General features: G+C 34.7%; 1 pseudogene; it reads left to right on the top strand.

Moving 5' to 3' along the window:
* Positions 1-1,599: 1,599 nt before the first annotated feature.
* Positions 1,600-16,049, top strand: LOC149228862 (uncharacterized; annotated as a pseudogene).
* Positions 16,050-16,831: the final 782 nt, after the last annotated feature.

Below are 16,831 nucleotides of genomic sequence, written 5' to 3'. Positions count from 1 at the left end.
GCCTTCTCCAAACTCAGTGCCGAAACATGTTGCACCTTGACTTCCTTCCTTTGCCTATGAGTGGGCAAAGTCCAAGTTTGTGACTGTCCAACCAGCACTACCTCGTCACAGAAGGGGACAACAATAGCCTTGTTGCCCTTCAAGAAATCCTGTCCGAGTATCATATCAAAGTCGTTCATCTGCATCACTGTGAAGTCCAACTGACCCTTCTAGTGTTTTATCTGCACAGGTACTTCGTGTACCAAACCCGCCACTTTAGCTCTAGAGTTCAGTGCCTTGACTTCCACATTCGATGGGAAGATCATCAGTCCAACCTCTTTTGCCAACCATGTCGTCATGAAGTTATGAGTGGCCCCCGTGTCCACCAGAGCTTGAATGGTCTTGCCATGAACCATCAAGTCCATGAAACCCAGACTGTTCATCCACGATTTCTCCATAACTTTTCCTTGTTCATCAAGCTTCTTCCACCCTGAATCAGCTTCACCTGTCATGAGCAACCCTGCTCTATCAAGCTTCATCAACCCTGAATCAGCTCTGATACCACCTGTCACGCCCCCAATTCTTTTTTCCTTAAATTGGCCGGGTGCGGCACCGCCTAAGTTAATAACTTTATCCATCGTTAATTAACTTTACGAACTACGCCTTCAAAAATTCATCATAATCATGAATTAACATTATTAATGTGCGCAATCCATCAATAATACAAGAACAATAATAACCCAATAATATAAGAGAAGTAATCTTTTATTATATATGCGAAAGATTACAATGGCCGGGAGCGACGCTCCACCGGCGTTCATAAACAAGGCGGGTGCCCGCCCGTGCAAGAGTGCACAGCGGTCACACCTCAACCTTCAACCGAATACAGTACAAAGTTTACAACTGGGTGGGCATGCCCATGCACGACCCACACTACACACATAAACCTTTTGCCGACAAGCAGGTGCACCCGTGCACCCCCGTGCCCATTACAACCAAGTTTCGTGCCAACAACCGGCGGGTGGGCGCCTCACTATGCCCTCCACCCACACTACAACCACGCTGCACAAAGTCCGTGTTGCCTTGCCCGACTCGGCAGGCGCATCCCCAACACACTTCCAATCTGCGCTAAGTGCGACTTCGCATCTCCTCAAGAGTGATTAGTGAATGCGATGTTCGTTGATGTCAAATGAGCGTCCAACCGCATGTGTTTATACCCTTTCTACCGTGGGAAAACTCCATTCAGCCGACCTCCAAAATCGCCATCGCTTATGTTAACCGACGCCCCTACAATGAGTCGGCCTGCACACCGCTCATGTGCGCCCTTGGCTAGCTATAAACGATGGTTGCTCACTGCCTTAGTTTATTTTGTGACGTTGGATGCACGCGCCCAGTCATCGCATAACCGCAGGTCGTCACACCACCCCTCGCCCTGACCCCCTCCCCTCCCAACTCTCAGACCTCCCCCTCCCCCCTTACCCCTTCACATCCCCGCCTGAGCCCCCAGCCAGTGGTGGTCGCTAGTTGGGGATCCGGGCAGGGAGGGAAGAGGGTAAGGGGGCGAGGGGGAGGGGTAGAGCCGAGAGTGAGGAGGGGAGGAGGATGATGGCAGGTAGTAGGATGGGGGCCGGGTGGGGTAGCGAAGAGTGGAGCGGAGGGAGCGAGAGGGCACAGGGGAGAGACGGGAGGAGGGTGGTGTTGTATTTTGTAACTGTTTTTTTTTAATTGTGTTTTTTTATTTTATTTTTTTATCTGTTTTTTTTTTTTTGCTTTTTTTTGTTTATTTTAATTGTTTTATTTTTTATTTGTTTCAATTGTTTCATTTTATTTGTTTTAATTGTTTAATTTTTTTATTTTTTTATTTTAATTTAAGTTTTTTTTTTTTTGTTTTGATTTTTTTTTTTGTGTATTTTAAGTTTTATAATTTTCTTTTAATTTAAATATTTTTTATTTTTAGTTTTAAATTTATTTTTTATTTTTTAATTTAAATTTTAAAATATAATTAAAAATAAATATAAATATTTTAATTTTTTTAATTGCTTTCAATTTTTTTTGTTTTTAGTTTTAATTTCATTTTTTTAATTTTATTTGATTTTTTGATAATTATTTAACATTTTTTTAAATGATGTTTTTATTTTTGTTTTTTTTTACTTAAAAAATGGTCTTTTTTAATTTTTATTTATATTTTCTTATATTATATATTTTTTAATTTTTTTGTTTAGTTTTTGTAATTTTTATTTATTTATTGTTTTATTTATTTATTTATTTACATTTTTCATTTTTACGAGTTAATTTTGATTTTTTTTTACATTTTTATGGTTTTTTTTAAATGAAATTTAATTTATTTTTTGACAAGAATCGTCTCCTTGCCACCCCGGGCAAGTTGGGCCTCAGGGTCGCTAGGGATTTTTTTTTCAATTTTTTAGTTTTTTTAATGTTGTATTTTATTTTTTATTTCACTTTTATTTTATTTTACTCTTTTTTTTCTTTTTCTTTTTTTTTTAATTTTATATGGTATGGTGATTTGTTTTTACATTTTATAGTTTTTTTTATATCATTACTATATATTTTTTATATTTGATTTTTTTTCAAGTTTTTTTATGTTTTATTACATTTTTTTTCAATATTTGAAATTTTGTTTTGATATATTATTATTATTATTATTATTTTGTAGGGTATGTGTCGATGCTTGTCTAGCAACCCGATCCTATTTTGTGCAATTTGATAGTTGATTTTAAATTTTTTGTTAAAATGAATCGAGTCTACCCTACAATGTGTTAATTTCATGGTTGTTCTTTAAGTTTTCATTACAATGGGTTGAGCTCACCTACACTACGTGCCAATTTGATAGTTGATTTTTAAATTTTTTCGCAATGTATCAAGTAGTCTTGGGCTAAGATTTCAAAATCACTATACATTTAGCATTTAAAAAAAATACACTTGGTATAGTAATTCTTTCATTCAAGTGTTCATTTTTAAAGTTTTTTTAGTCATAAATTCTTCCATAATTTCATGCTTAAAATATTTTGAAAATTTAAGATTGTTTTGTAGTCATAATCTTTGGTTTTAATTCCATTGTTGAAAAATTGTCAAGATTTTTAATGTTTCTCTAAGTCGTGATATTTTATCTTTAATGTTATGGCTGAAAAGAATTATAAATATTTTTTCATAGCATCATGCTTGAAAATTGTTAGAATTTTAAGGTTTTTCAAACAAGTGATATTTTAAATTTAATGTCATGCTTAAAAATCATTGGAATCTTAGGGGTTTTCAAAGACATGATATTTTATCGTTAATGTCATGCTTGAAAATCATTGGAAATTTAAAGTTTTTTAGAGTCACAATATTTTTTTTTAACGTCATTACTAAAAAATGTACCCTAAAAAAATAGATAAATAAACAAATATTATTCCTGCATCAACAGTTTTCAATTTCAAGTTTTTTTTGCACCCAAAAAAATGTCTTTTATTGTATTTTATTGTTATTTTAAAAAAATATTGAAAATTTACTTTGAAAAATAATAATCATAATAGTAATAATAATAATAATAATAATAATAATAATAAATAAAAACTTTATTCCGACATCAACACTTTTTTATTTCAAAGTGTTTTTTCATGTTTTTTTGGGTTCGAGTACCTATTTTATCAGTAACTATGTTACATGTTTGATTGGAATTTGGGTTCCAATCTTCTCATTGTTTCTTAGACAATAGATGCGTACATAGTCTTCCACGCTAAGGCCACCTCTTGTTCTTCCTGTTGAGTTGACTCTCTCTCCTCTCCTGGAAAGACCTGTGATGAAATAGATATCATCTATTTCAATCCTCTAAGGCATCTAGTCAATAAAAAAAGCATCTTCTTCTGGATCCCACTAATGGATTAACATCTCAAGCAACCTGGTATTTTCCTTCATATTCGGCATTTTGAAAATTTTCAATAATCTACATCCTCGTAAGGCATCTAATGCATTTGGATCTTCCATTACTTCGTTATCAATCACACTATGCTCTCTTTCACACGAAGTAATCACCATTCTTCAAAAAAAAGTGTTTTGAATCATTAAAAACCGTGTTCCAAATTTTGAATTTGCGCATACGTGGGTTCGATATTCAGACAGTCGCGTATAGGGATTTTCTATATGCGGTTCATATGTATCCAACCCGCGTATAGGGATTTTCTATATGCGGTTCATATGTGTCCAACCTGCGTATAGGGATTTTCACGGTCAAATTTTTGACAAGATCATTTAAAAGGTAAGAAAACTTATCAAAAAATCAGTTTGAAGGTTACTTGGAGGATTGGAGGTTAAATGAATGGATGAATTTGATGGATTCAGCTTGATTGGCTTTTTCTCCAAAGCTCCTTCACCCAATTTCTCAAGACACAAATGAAGAATTGTGAGTCAAAAAGTCCTTATATAAGTCGACATATGAAAATAGCTTTTTCTAAAGTTTATTTTTCTTTTTTATGGGCTTTATAGCCTTTTTGGATTGGAGTGTTAGGATGGGTCATTTTTATAGGATACTTTGGAGATTTTTGAGATATTGCTTTGATTCCATGACTACAGACCTATCATGGCAGGTATCATTATTTAATTGGCATATAAGTTAGGGGATATTATTTTCCATTGCATTTTGCATACTAGCCTCCATACTGCAATATTTTTGCCATAGGGTCGACCCCATCATGTCTTGGTTCTTAAACCATTTTCATTCGTTGATTTATAAAATCATGATATGATGGTAGACTCAACCTTTATATGGGTATCTTAGTTAGATCCTTGCTAAAATATGTTGCGCATGCTACTATATTGAATAGGCTCGGGAGCCCTCTTTAATCATGCCATGAATTATGAGTTGAAGACTCATTCTCTTACTTCTTCGCTATTCCTTTTGGTTTTATACCCTAGAGGCTCCTTTGTGTTAAGTTGTACTATTGCATTGCATGTTGACCATTTGTACCTTTTGGCGTTAAGTTAAATTCACTTGGACTCGTGTTTAAGCCACCTTTTGACCATGTATTTTGCAAAATCAACCTTGTAGTCACTTAGCCTCTACAACTTGACACCTTCTTACCCATCGAAAGAAGATTCCTTTTAGTGTTACTGACTAGTTTCATCACCTTGCATGGAGCATAGGAATGTTCCCCTCCCACGAATTAGAACATCTGTATTTGGACACTCGTTATTTCCACTGTACCATAGGAATTCTTTTATTCTTTTTCAAGCTTTCTAAATATGAAAAAGAAAAAAAAATTACATATTCCAAAAAGAGCAGGAACGGGACATGACTTCCATGATTAATGGTAGTTAGAGTTAGTCGTGTTGCCCTTAAACAAAGCACTCAAAATTAAGTCTTTCGTCCATCAATATGGGCTTTAGTTTGACTTAGGAGAGCCTTAACCTTGTTATTGAGTCAGTACTCCTCTGGTTGGTTATCTCTTCCAATCATATGGAGAGTTCGTTTGTGACTCTTGTATGAAAAACTTATACAAAGTTATCATATGTCCCCATGTTGTCACATTTGAGTCATGCTTTTGTTCAAGGGAAGTAAACCTGAGTCAGTCCTTTTGCTGTGTCTCTTAACTCATTTTCAGTTGGCATTCTTGGTTGTTAGCATCATGTTCACTATCACATCATCTATTGGTCCTTTGCTTGCGCTGGTTTGGGAAGGTATCCATTTACTTCTTGTTGGTAGGTCTTTCTCTTATCGTCTACGACAAATTTCTCTAAGAGTAGACCTAGATTTGCACCCTGGCCCTATTTTCATTATTGATAGGTCACCTTGTGCTCAGCATCGATCAGTATCATGGGTCTTTGACTGAGTGGTTTCCCTTGTATTCAAAATCAGTTTTCATTATCACACATTGGGATTCATGTAGTACCTTGGTTTCCATTTAACCCTATTGGTGGATTCCTCGCCTATATGTCAACTTTCATTATTGGTTGGTCTAGATGGTTTCTATCATATGCTAGCTACATCTTGTGTACACTGTAAACGAGCTTCGGTTGGGTTACTACATCTTTCTTTGTTTGATTATTCCACATTATTTTCCTACAGGTTACACTCGCACTACATTGATGAAGGATGCCTTAATGCCTTCCTTTTAGTAGATATTTTCCCATCGACTTCAACTCATTTCTCTTGGAACATGGTCTAGAGTCCATTTGGCAGTACCTTAGGTTTGTAGTCATTAGTGGCAAACTCCTTTGCTATCGACAGTGAAAAAACATCATTGTCTCTAGATTGATAGATTCTTCTAAGTGTTCGATTGTACTAGGTACCTTGGCTCTCATCATCATTATCCGTGAGTAGTCTCACGTTTTTTAATGGTATACATCAATGACTAGTAATAAAATGATTTCTCACATGGTCGAATTCAGATCATTAATTCCCATAGTCCATAAATGTACCACGGCTGTTGGTGAAGACCTCAGGTTTGCATTAGAATTTTTTGGTTCACTTTATAGTGCCTCTAGTTTCTTTCGGTGATACCACCCACCTTATATGTTGTTGTTCGTTACAGTACATCCTATATGTTGGCACCTGAGTTTTGTGTAGTGCCATTTGTTCCACTATTTGACTTGGTAATTTTTGGATTAGCTTTATGACTTCAGTGATCAGCTTTCTACTTCAGCATCATTGATCAATTCTTTATATGTGATATTGAGACATGTACTTCTATGGATATGATCAGATGATCCACTATGTATTTTTAGTCCTTTTATACTTATATACATATTGGATCCACTCTTTTATCTTAATATGTAGACATTCTTTATTATCTATGAGCATGGGTATGCCCGCCACAGACAACAACTTTCCTTCTGATCCCTTCCACTGACTTCGCGGGTTGAATTCTGGTGAACTCCTCTTAGGCCTTGGCATGATTCCTTCTATACACTTAATAGATTGTGGCCATCATGTACCCCTTCAGACCTCATATATTAGAGGGCATCTGTTATAGCACCATCTAGCACCCTTGGTAGATTTCATTCTCTGTGTTATGGCCTAGGGCAACCCTTCCCTTCCAGACTTGGTCCAAATTCTAAAAAACAATGTTTTAAATCCCAAAGGATGGTTTTTGTTGTATAAAAATCGTGTACATGTGGGCCAGTCTATACCCAACCCATGTATATGTGTTAAAACATTAAAAATATATATAATCTCCTTTAATCCAAGCGGAGTTTATGGTTTTTACCTGTTACTCACCTACTATAGCCCGTGGCCCAACTATTTCCCAACTAAAAAACTAATTTGGAGAAGTAGAAATAGATCTCCATGGGAAGGCCTAAAGAGGAGGAAAGTATTAGATATTTATATTATAGTTGATTAAATCCCTGGTCAATTCTGAAGAAATTCTTGTGCCTTCTAAACTCCCAAGTCATAGGAAACCTCTGTTTCCTTCTTGAGATGTCCTTCATCCCTTTATGACATCCTTGTGTATATATATGGAGAAGGATTGTTGAGGCCTAGGCTAGATGAATTTAGAGGATGCTTTCACTTGGAGCTCACGGACGACTCTGGTTGTAGTTCGTTCGTACTTTCTTTAGTTTACATCGATAAAGAGGTACTGTTTTATTCTTGATATTTAAGGTCCTAATGCATTAATCTATGTTATGATTTGCTTATGAATCTTACGTTAATGCTTACTTTCTTATATTCTTATATGACCTAACACCTATATCATGAATATGATTTCTATTATTATTGTTGTATATGCTTTGCTTGAATGAGTTGAAGGTTTTAAAGCATTGGAAGAAGCAGAGGGTTTGGACCCTGCAGGAACGACTTTAAATGTAGGACCTCTGGGTAATACCTCTTCTTCCTACTTTAGTATTTTAAGTATTAGGACTACCTGTTTACATGCCTCTTTATGTTGTAAGCCCTCTGCTTTGTTGGGGTTCTCAAGCCAAGACCGTAGGGTGACTTTACCTGTAACACACCTCCTTGAGAGGGAGGATGATTATGGTATCCCTTTTTTATTTATATGATTATTTATGTTTTTACATGATATTTTACTTGATGTCTTATATGAATAGGAAACAATTGTTATTGAGAGAAGTTGATGCCAGATTTGATATGATGAGAGCAGCATTAATCGAGGACACTAAGCTAACTCTTCCTCCCTATATAAACTCCCAGGGTAAGGAATTGAGATTAAGGGCTCTTGAGGTTGAGGGAAATTTAGAAAGTATGATATGACCCCTATCTTTTACCCATAGGGTTGAATATATTTCTCCCCTATCTTCATAGGGTCAGAGAATGCTACTCCCTTGGTTTCTCTTCACAGTGTATACCCTAGTTGGCATCATACCCAAAAGTTGGGCTTGTTGGGAATACCACTCCTCATTAGGTGAACGGGTTGAGAGTGTACTTGGGTTGTACAACCCAATTCGATTATGATGCAGGTGTTCTACCATATGACTATTTAGAGTCATCATTGAGAAGATTGTTAGGCAATAGGATGCGTTGAGATAACCCTATTTGATTCCAACTTGAGATTGAGCTCCCAGATGAGGTCCTATGGTCGATATGTGCTCCCCTATGTTCTTAGATATCTTATTTATTAATATGGGGTTGTAGATGTATAGCTCCCACATGAGATTCTGGGTCGATATGTGTTCCCCGATGTGGTTCCAAGTTGAGATGTGCTCCTTGATGATATGCTCTCTGATGAGAATTAATGATGATATTATGGGTAGTAGCTCACTGGCAGAGATTCTAGGTAGTAGCCTAATGGATAGAGGGTGGTAGTTTAAGCTCACCTCTAGTAACAAATTCTTCTTCTTCTAGATTCATGAATGTTCAACATTCAAGGAAGAACAATCAAGAGATAAGCATGAATAACCAAGGGATAAATCAAGATGTACGTTTTTGATTTGTGATGATGAGATACTTGAAGTGGTCATGGTATTATTAGTACATGACATAGGTGATCAAGGATGATACATGATGACACTTGAAGTCATAAGAATGACATATTGATCGATGGACAAATATTGGCAGGTGGAATTCTCCCTTGTTGAGAGGGAGTGTAATTTTTGCAACTACAGTCAAATTCCACCTTTGATAGATCAGATGACTAAAATGATGATTTCGCTAGATTCCTCTTTTCGAGATGACCAAAATGGACCTAGATATCACCTTATTTGGATAAGCAAAAGTTGTTTTTTGAATTTATTATTCAGTCAGGTATATTTCGTTAGGTCGACTCGAAGCACATGTTAAATTGGACAAGTCACCTTCAACCCCAAGTGGACCCTCATGAAAGCCTATAAATCGAAGATACCTCAAGCTCATTTCCACATTGATCAAGCTATCTTCTCTTCTCTTATTGTCTTGGTTTGCAAAAGTCTGTTGGAGGAAATTTTGTGCAAGGGTCTAAAATCACAGGGGTGGAGCTCGCACTATTCAAGGGTTTTCTTATTCCTAGACACTAGCACATAAATGGGTATTTTAGTCCCAGGACATTGGCTCAAAGTGGTCTTGACAGAGTCCACGGAGCCTTGGACATTGGCACATTCTGTTATGGGAGCGTCTAGGGTTTCTGAGATTGATCGGCTTGTATTAGTCCTCAAACACTCGCACAGAGTGGCCTTGAAAGTATCTGGGCTGCCATAGATTCTCACACATAATCCTTATGACATAATCCAGGGCTTGAGGTAGATCTAGGTATGATTTACCCCATAATCCCTCATCTAGTTCACTTAGGAGCATCTACATCTATTCTAGACGTAGTCATCTAGTTATGTAGAGAGTGTCCAAAACCGCTATAGATGCTCGCAAAGATCCTCCTCCCTGCATCTGGGTCTCATTCATGAGATTTCTTTATTCTAAAGATTCTAATCAGTGACAACATTATTCAGTAGTATCTGACAGTTGACTATAGTTAGTGAAAACACACTATAGTCCTCAGAATTAGGGTTGTGATTATAAGCATGATTAGATCTGTTTCATGGATATCATAATTTTTTTTTTTGCATAGATAGAGATATGGATCATTGTAATCTCTTTTTCTAAATCATTTAACAACAATCCAAGAATAAGAATATTTGCAAGGGTATTCCCCATATTCGTTTTTACCTTGGTCTCGGACTAATCTTGGTGTCTCTATATGTGTGCATTATTTTCTTCTATTGTTCTTTTATGTTTCGTTGCATTGATTATGATGATGTTGTTCTTTCTATATAATTGCATATGCTAATGAATAATGGTGTAGATTTAGATAATGTAATGATGATATGGGGTGAACTTAATGTATTAATGAAGAAATGCAATCATCAAAGAAAATGACATGCGGCCCTATGAAAAATTAATAGCTACATGGGTATGCTAATAACCTAACTTGCTCAAAATAACAAATAAAATACAGTAGAAACGACATTGGAACCAAAGGCAAGAGAAAGTTGAAACCTAGAACACAAAAATTGGCAACGAGGGGTTTTATTCCGGGGTGTAGCTGTAAATTTCTTCTGATAGAAAAACAAAATGGTGCATGGTATTAACATAAACTCATATACAATTCCCTAGAACAAGGGGAATACAATTATTATATACTCTTACACAAATGATAAAAACAATACCTATAATATGACAAACTTTAAATAATAATAAAAAGCAATGGGAAAGGCTTGTACCTGTGGGGAAGTCGACATTCAAGCGTCATTCTTGGAAAACCTGAGATGGGGTAGTGGACCTTATTATCAGGAAAACTAAGATGAGGTATTACTTCTCTGTTAAAAGAGAGAGATCATAGGTGACTCTAGAAATAGGGAACGTTGTATAATCTAACCTTGTAAAAACTTAAAATGTGGGTGAGCCTAAACGTAACCCTTATCATGTTGAAAAAGGAGTATCTCAAAAAAATAAGTGAGTAAAGGGGGGTACATGTAATGGAACCTTCATTACCCTTGAACTTGTGAAGTGCAACACAAACCTGAGAGTTGTTGAAGGTGCAATAGAGTGGGAGAATGAGCACCAGAACTAAAGTCAGTTGGTTACCCTAACCAACCTCCAGTGATATATGTCATTCGATCAGGTAGTGGCCAATCCATGTTGGAGAAATCACTACATGTCATTTGAGATGTAAGATAGTACACCTCCTGATAGGAATGTTTGAGATGCCTCAGTGCTATGGATCAACCCATACTTTAATGTTATACTGGCAGTGATTAGGTGAGTCAAAAAGAGTTCATGGGAGATTATATATCAAACAATATAATTCGTATCATTAAACAAGACTTAATTCGACATTCAAAGGTAGTATTGGAGGCTTCTAACCACTTATAATATGCAACCCATTTAATTCTTATGATGTTTCTAGTAGTCAATTCCTATAAGGTTTGATATTGATGATTAATGTTGCCTAAGGTGGAAACAAAAGCCTTGTGGAAGTAAAATTTAAGGTAGTAATTTTTTATTTTTTTTGTGATGTTTTTGAGTGTTACAATATCAATAGTAGGCATATACCTTACAATATAAATATAGGAATTTTTTAAATTTAAATACCTTATTTTTTTTTATATAAACTTGACATAAAACTATGTTATTTAATATGGACATTGAAATAATTTATTTATGGGTAATAATAAAATATTTTCTTGTTATTAATAAAATAAAAGCTTAACTATTACATGTTAATCAAATATAGAATAAATTACAGCTCATGTAGTATGAATTGTATTATTTTACACATCTCTCAACTCCATGACAAATAGTGAAAGAATTACACATCTCTTTAATGTTAAAAAGTATTTTTTTTCTTTAATTTCAATTACATTTATCTCTTTATAAATTCGATGTTAAATTAATGTCAAAATAGAAGTATTTTATTTCTATTGTAAATCAATTTTTTTATTATTTATTACTAATGTTTTTAATTTGTTGTTGTAGTATTATTTTATTATTTTAAATATAATGTAATATGAAAATATCTATCTCATATGTACTAACCAAAAACCAACCTAAATACAACTCCAAATCTATCAAGCACGTAGAGGGATTTAATCTTTCAAGTTTTGCTATCAAAATATAAGTTTGTAAGTTAAGATATTTGATCCATCTCAGCCCTTGATAGATTGATAGTTAATATGGAAGCTAATAGGGATCTAATCTCTAAAGTTATACACTCAAAAAAAGGAATTCACATCTTGAGAGCTTTAATCTCTATCAATACTAGAAAGATATCTAAGTAGGCCATATACATAAATGTTTATTTTGAAATATGATTTATGATATTATATTATATAAATAGAATTATATTTTCATTGATGTAGAGATAAATGAGAGTTGTATTTTAAAAAAATCATAATATTAAAATAAAAATATTATAATAATTAATTATAATTTAATTATATCTAGGTATAGTATTTTTAATTATATAGATATGTGTTTATTTTGAAATATGATTTATCATATAATATTATAAATCATATTATATAAATATATGAGAGTTATATTTAAGAAAGAATAGTAATATTACAGTAAAAATATATAAAATATTATAATAATTCATTATAATTTAATAATTATATTTAAGTAGGTTGTACTTTTTAATTATGTAGATAGATGTTTAATTTAGAATTTGATTTGTAATATATTATAATATAATAATATTATATGATAATATAAATAGAGTTAAGATGGATTTAAGAAAGAATAGTAATATTAAAATATAAAATATATTATAAAAATTCATTGTACTTTAATAATTATATTTAAGTAGGTAGTACTTTTTAATTATATAGATAGATGTTTAATTTAGAATTTGATTTATAATATATTATAATATAATAACATTATATTATAATATAAATAGAGTTAATATGGAAGTTAACATGGATCTTCTATCTTAACTCTAGATCTATCAAACTTCTAGAGGGATCTAATCTCTAAATTTCTACACTCAAAAATAGAAATTTGCATTGAGAGATTTGATCTCTATCAATGCTTGATAGATATCTAAACAGGTTATATCCATAAATATTTATTTTGGAATATGATTTTATAATATAATATTTAGGCCGATAGGTCTTCCTATCCATCAACAATCGTCAACAATTCTATCGTGTTCCGTTGGATCAGGTGAGACACTTTCAACCGTTGATTTGAAGTGTGACTGCTTTTTCCAAATATTAGTTGAGTTGCCTTCTTTTCACTTCCATGACATGGCAAGATATTTTTACTGCTTTTTCTGATTTTTTATGTCACTCTTCAATATTTTTACTGCTTTCCCCATTCTTTTATGTCACTCTTGGCCTCCAGGGTTAATAATTTCATTGGTTTGCTAGTTGTTGTTGCTATTCTTCTTCCTTGGCTTCTCTGAATTACCAGAATTACCAGTCCGCTAGTTGGCATTCTGGCATTGCAAGCTGTGCTTTGGACATGAACAGCCATCCATCTCTGCCACCAGCAACAGAGGGCTCATTAAGGTCACCAAACTCCTATTATAGCTTTGATGATCTCTTGCCATTTTCAGTCCATGGACTAGACGATGTCAACAGAGGAATCCATCTGCAAGATGTAAAGTTGGTATCTGAGCATTCTCAGCGTAACTTCTTCAGTTCAGCCAGGGCGCAACACCCTCAAATTGAAAAAAAATGCAATGCCTCCGGTGAAGAGTCCTCGAGTTCTGACCAGAGTACATGCGGAAGGAAAAGGAGAATCCAACCAACTGATAAAGCAAGGTCTGAAGCATTGATAATTGCTTCTCCTGGTGAAAAGAATACTGAGGTGTGTTCTATTTTTCCTTTAAGGCTCATGTCTAGGACTTGGAATTTATCAGCTTCTTTATATGTTTTTTTCCCTCCGAGAAGACCCAAGAAATTCGCCTTTTGAATTGTCTCGTTTGACCTGCCTCTGTTGTAGAATATAACTTCTGATTTTGATTTTGAGATTGCCTACCATGGCTTGGGAGGTCCTTCCAAGCTGCTTATGAAATTTTCAATTATCATTGTCTGTCAATTTACAGTTCTGCTCAAAGTAGTTCCAATGACTCTGGCACTCTTTGAACCAAGTTCCTGAAAAGGATCCAAGAAAGTAAAGAGTAGGGGAGTGGTGGTGTTGGTTGCATGGTAAAGCCAATTAGATAGCTTCTACTGACAGGAGGAGGGTGCGAGGTGGAGATTAAATCTAATTAGCATGCCTCTGCATGCATTGGTATCTGATGTCATGTTCTCATCTTGAACCCAATTTTTTTTGGCTTTTTAGTTAGAAGTTTGTAATAATTAATAATAATAATCTGTTTCTAAAATCACGGCTAAACCACATACCAAATTGGTTTACAAGACCTTTTGTTTGTAAGATGAAATACAGAGAATTCGCTGAATGCTAAAGCCAATTAGCCTTTCCCTGCGAATCCTAGTATTTGATGACATTTTATTTATCTTGAGCCCAATTTCATTTAGCTTCCCTAATTCTATATCTGTAACCCTAAATATTATATTCAAGTGGGACTAATTACTCTGTTTTTGCACCTGCGCGCATAAGTACATTCGTAAATAACATAACAGCAAAGGTGATAATTTCTGTCAAAGTAACCCAACTTCCTTATTAACTCATTTTTTTCGAGTCAAATTAAGTGAAATGGGTTTGTATGACATGCAGTTTTGTAGGTATTTTAGCCTGCTTTCATGGCAGAACACTCTTAACAGATCTGTTGTTTTCCTCCTACAGAATGTATCCAAAAGCAAACGTCCCAAAAGTGCAGATGCTAAAAAGGAAAAGGATGATTCAAAGTCTGATGCAGAACAAGGAATCCACAGTGGGAAGCCTGAAGTGAATTCAAAACAATCTGCACAAAGTGCCAAGCCTTCAGAGCCACCCAAAGACTACATCCATGTGAGAGCAAGGAGAGGCCAAGCTACTGATAGCCATAGTCTTGCAGAGAGGGTAAATTCCCTTCATATTTCATCATGAGGAAGAATTGTATTTATATTTTTTCAAAACATAGATACAATTCAAGTCCTTGAGCACAGAATTAGCTGAGTCCAGGGTTGAATGGCTGTTTCAAAACTCAGCTCCTAACTATAGTTAAAGGGATCGAAATCCTTTCAAATATCAAACAAGGATAGATGATTACAAAATGGTAAAACAACATTGTTCTAATTTTACTGCTTAAGAGTCATGTTCTTACAGAGAAAGGGAAAAGAACATTAGTTATTGGCTGATGCAAAAAAGATAAAGCATATCAGTTTTTGGGGGATGAGTATGCCTCTGTAAACTTTGTCAGAGTCACACAATATGTTGATGAGAACCTGAAAAATAGAGGAGCTATAAGTTTTTCCTCTGAATGATAGGTGCGAAGAGAAAATATCAGCGAACATATGAAGCTTTTGCAAGATCTTGTTCCTGGATGTAATAAGGTAGTGTAGACTCTAAGCCGGAGCTTTTTTTATCTTTCAGGTCATGTCTTCTACTTGGCAGAATTCCACTGGTTTTGTGTTTGACATGTTGAACTAAAGAACGGGTTATTTTGTATGTAGATAACTGGTAAAGCAGTGATGCTTTGATGAGATAATTAACAATGTACAATCACTTCAATGCCAAGTTGAGGTAAGATCTTTAAACATTCCTCAAAAGATTAATCTTATAGATTATTTGCTGTATTATGATCATAACTCAGTTGCAATAATTTCCCACAGTTTCTATCTATGAAGCTTGAAGTTGTTAATCCCAGATTGGACTTTAACATGGAAGGATTTCTTACCAAAGATGTAAGTTCAATTAACATGTTGTTATAAACCTGTTGTACAATTTGGATCTCTATATTTGTCTTTAAGAGAATAACTGGGATAGAGCTTGATCTGTGAGCTTTTGTTGGTTGTTTTTCTAGATGCTTCAACCATCAGATATGGCATTTACTTCTGATACTGCTGTGGTATATCCAAAATTTCACCAGCCTGAATGGACAACAATGCAAGTTGGTGTGTCCTGTGAAATGGAGGACCAGTGTATGGGAAATTCCAGAGAAATGCCACCGTGCATAAAGTACCTGGCCCTGTTATGCAAAAACGCTGATCAGATTGCCATTGGGGAAATCTTAGGCAGATCCTATTTCCGGAACTAGGTTATCCAATTTTGTTCTGCTGCAGGACAACGTTGCAACTTTTGAAGTCGACATTCTTCTTTATATGTGCCAGCATGAAGCCTCCCAGGCGAAAGGCGGCTAAAGAAGGCCATAAAAAGGGTCACTATCATCTTCTTAACTGGTCATTGTCTTTATTTTCTTGATTTTTTAGATGGCAATGATTGGTTTGCGCAGTCAACATGGTGGAACAATATTTGCTACTTCTTTGCTTTTGAATGGGGATAATGCTCTGGCATTGCAGGGCTGGGCTTTGTTTTTTGTGGTTCTGTTATGGCTCATGAATGGATGTGTTTATGGATTGAAATTTTAAAAAAGTATGGGTTTACTGTAGCATATGAATGGGATGCATCCAAGCATTGAAATTTCAGAAGTTGGGTTTATTGTGCATATGAAATGGCATGTGTTCATGCTTTTGAACTTTTACTCAGAGAAAAGAAAAGATGGATTTGGTAAAGCATATGAATGAGATATATTCTTTATATATGCTTGGCCATCTATAGAGGTTTCTTCATTTTGGGTAATTAACTTAACTTCTTGATTTTGGGTAATTAACTTACTCTAAAATGAAATAAGACATTCAATGTGTTCCTTGTAACATAGATATAAACAAAACATCTAAAGAAAAGTGATTGCACAATGATCCAGTCCAAGAAAACAAGGTTTTCCACAAACCAATTAACTCTTCTAGAAAAATTCAACAATTCCAATTTAATAATCATATCGGCCTCTCTTTGTACCTTTTGGGACAATTGCTAGTATAT

This window comes from Pinus tabuliformis, chromosome J (assembly GCF_031772625.1).
Source record: "Pinus tabuliformis cultivar Carrire ecotype Pingquan chromosome J, CPIR1, whole genome shotgun sequence".
Classification (NCBI taxonomy): Eukaryota; Viridiplantae; Streptophyta; class Pinopsida; order Pinales; family Pinaceae; genus Pinus; species Pinus tabuliformis.
Note: the sequence above shows the minus strand (reverse complement) of the source record. Positions and strands in the feature narration are given on the sequence as shown.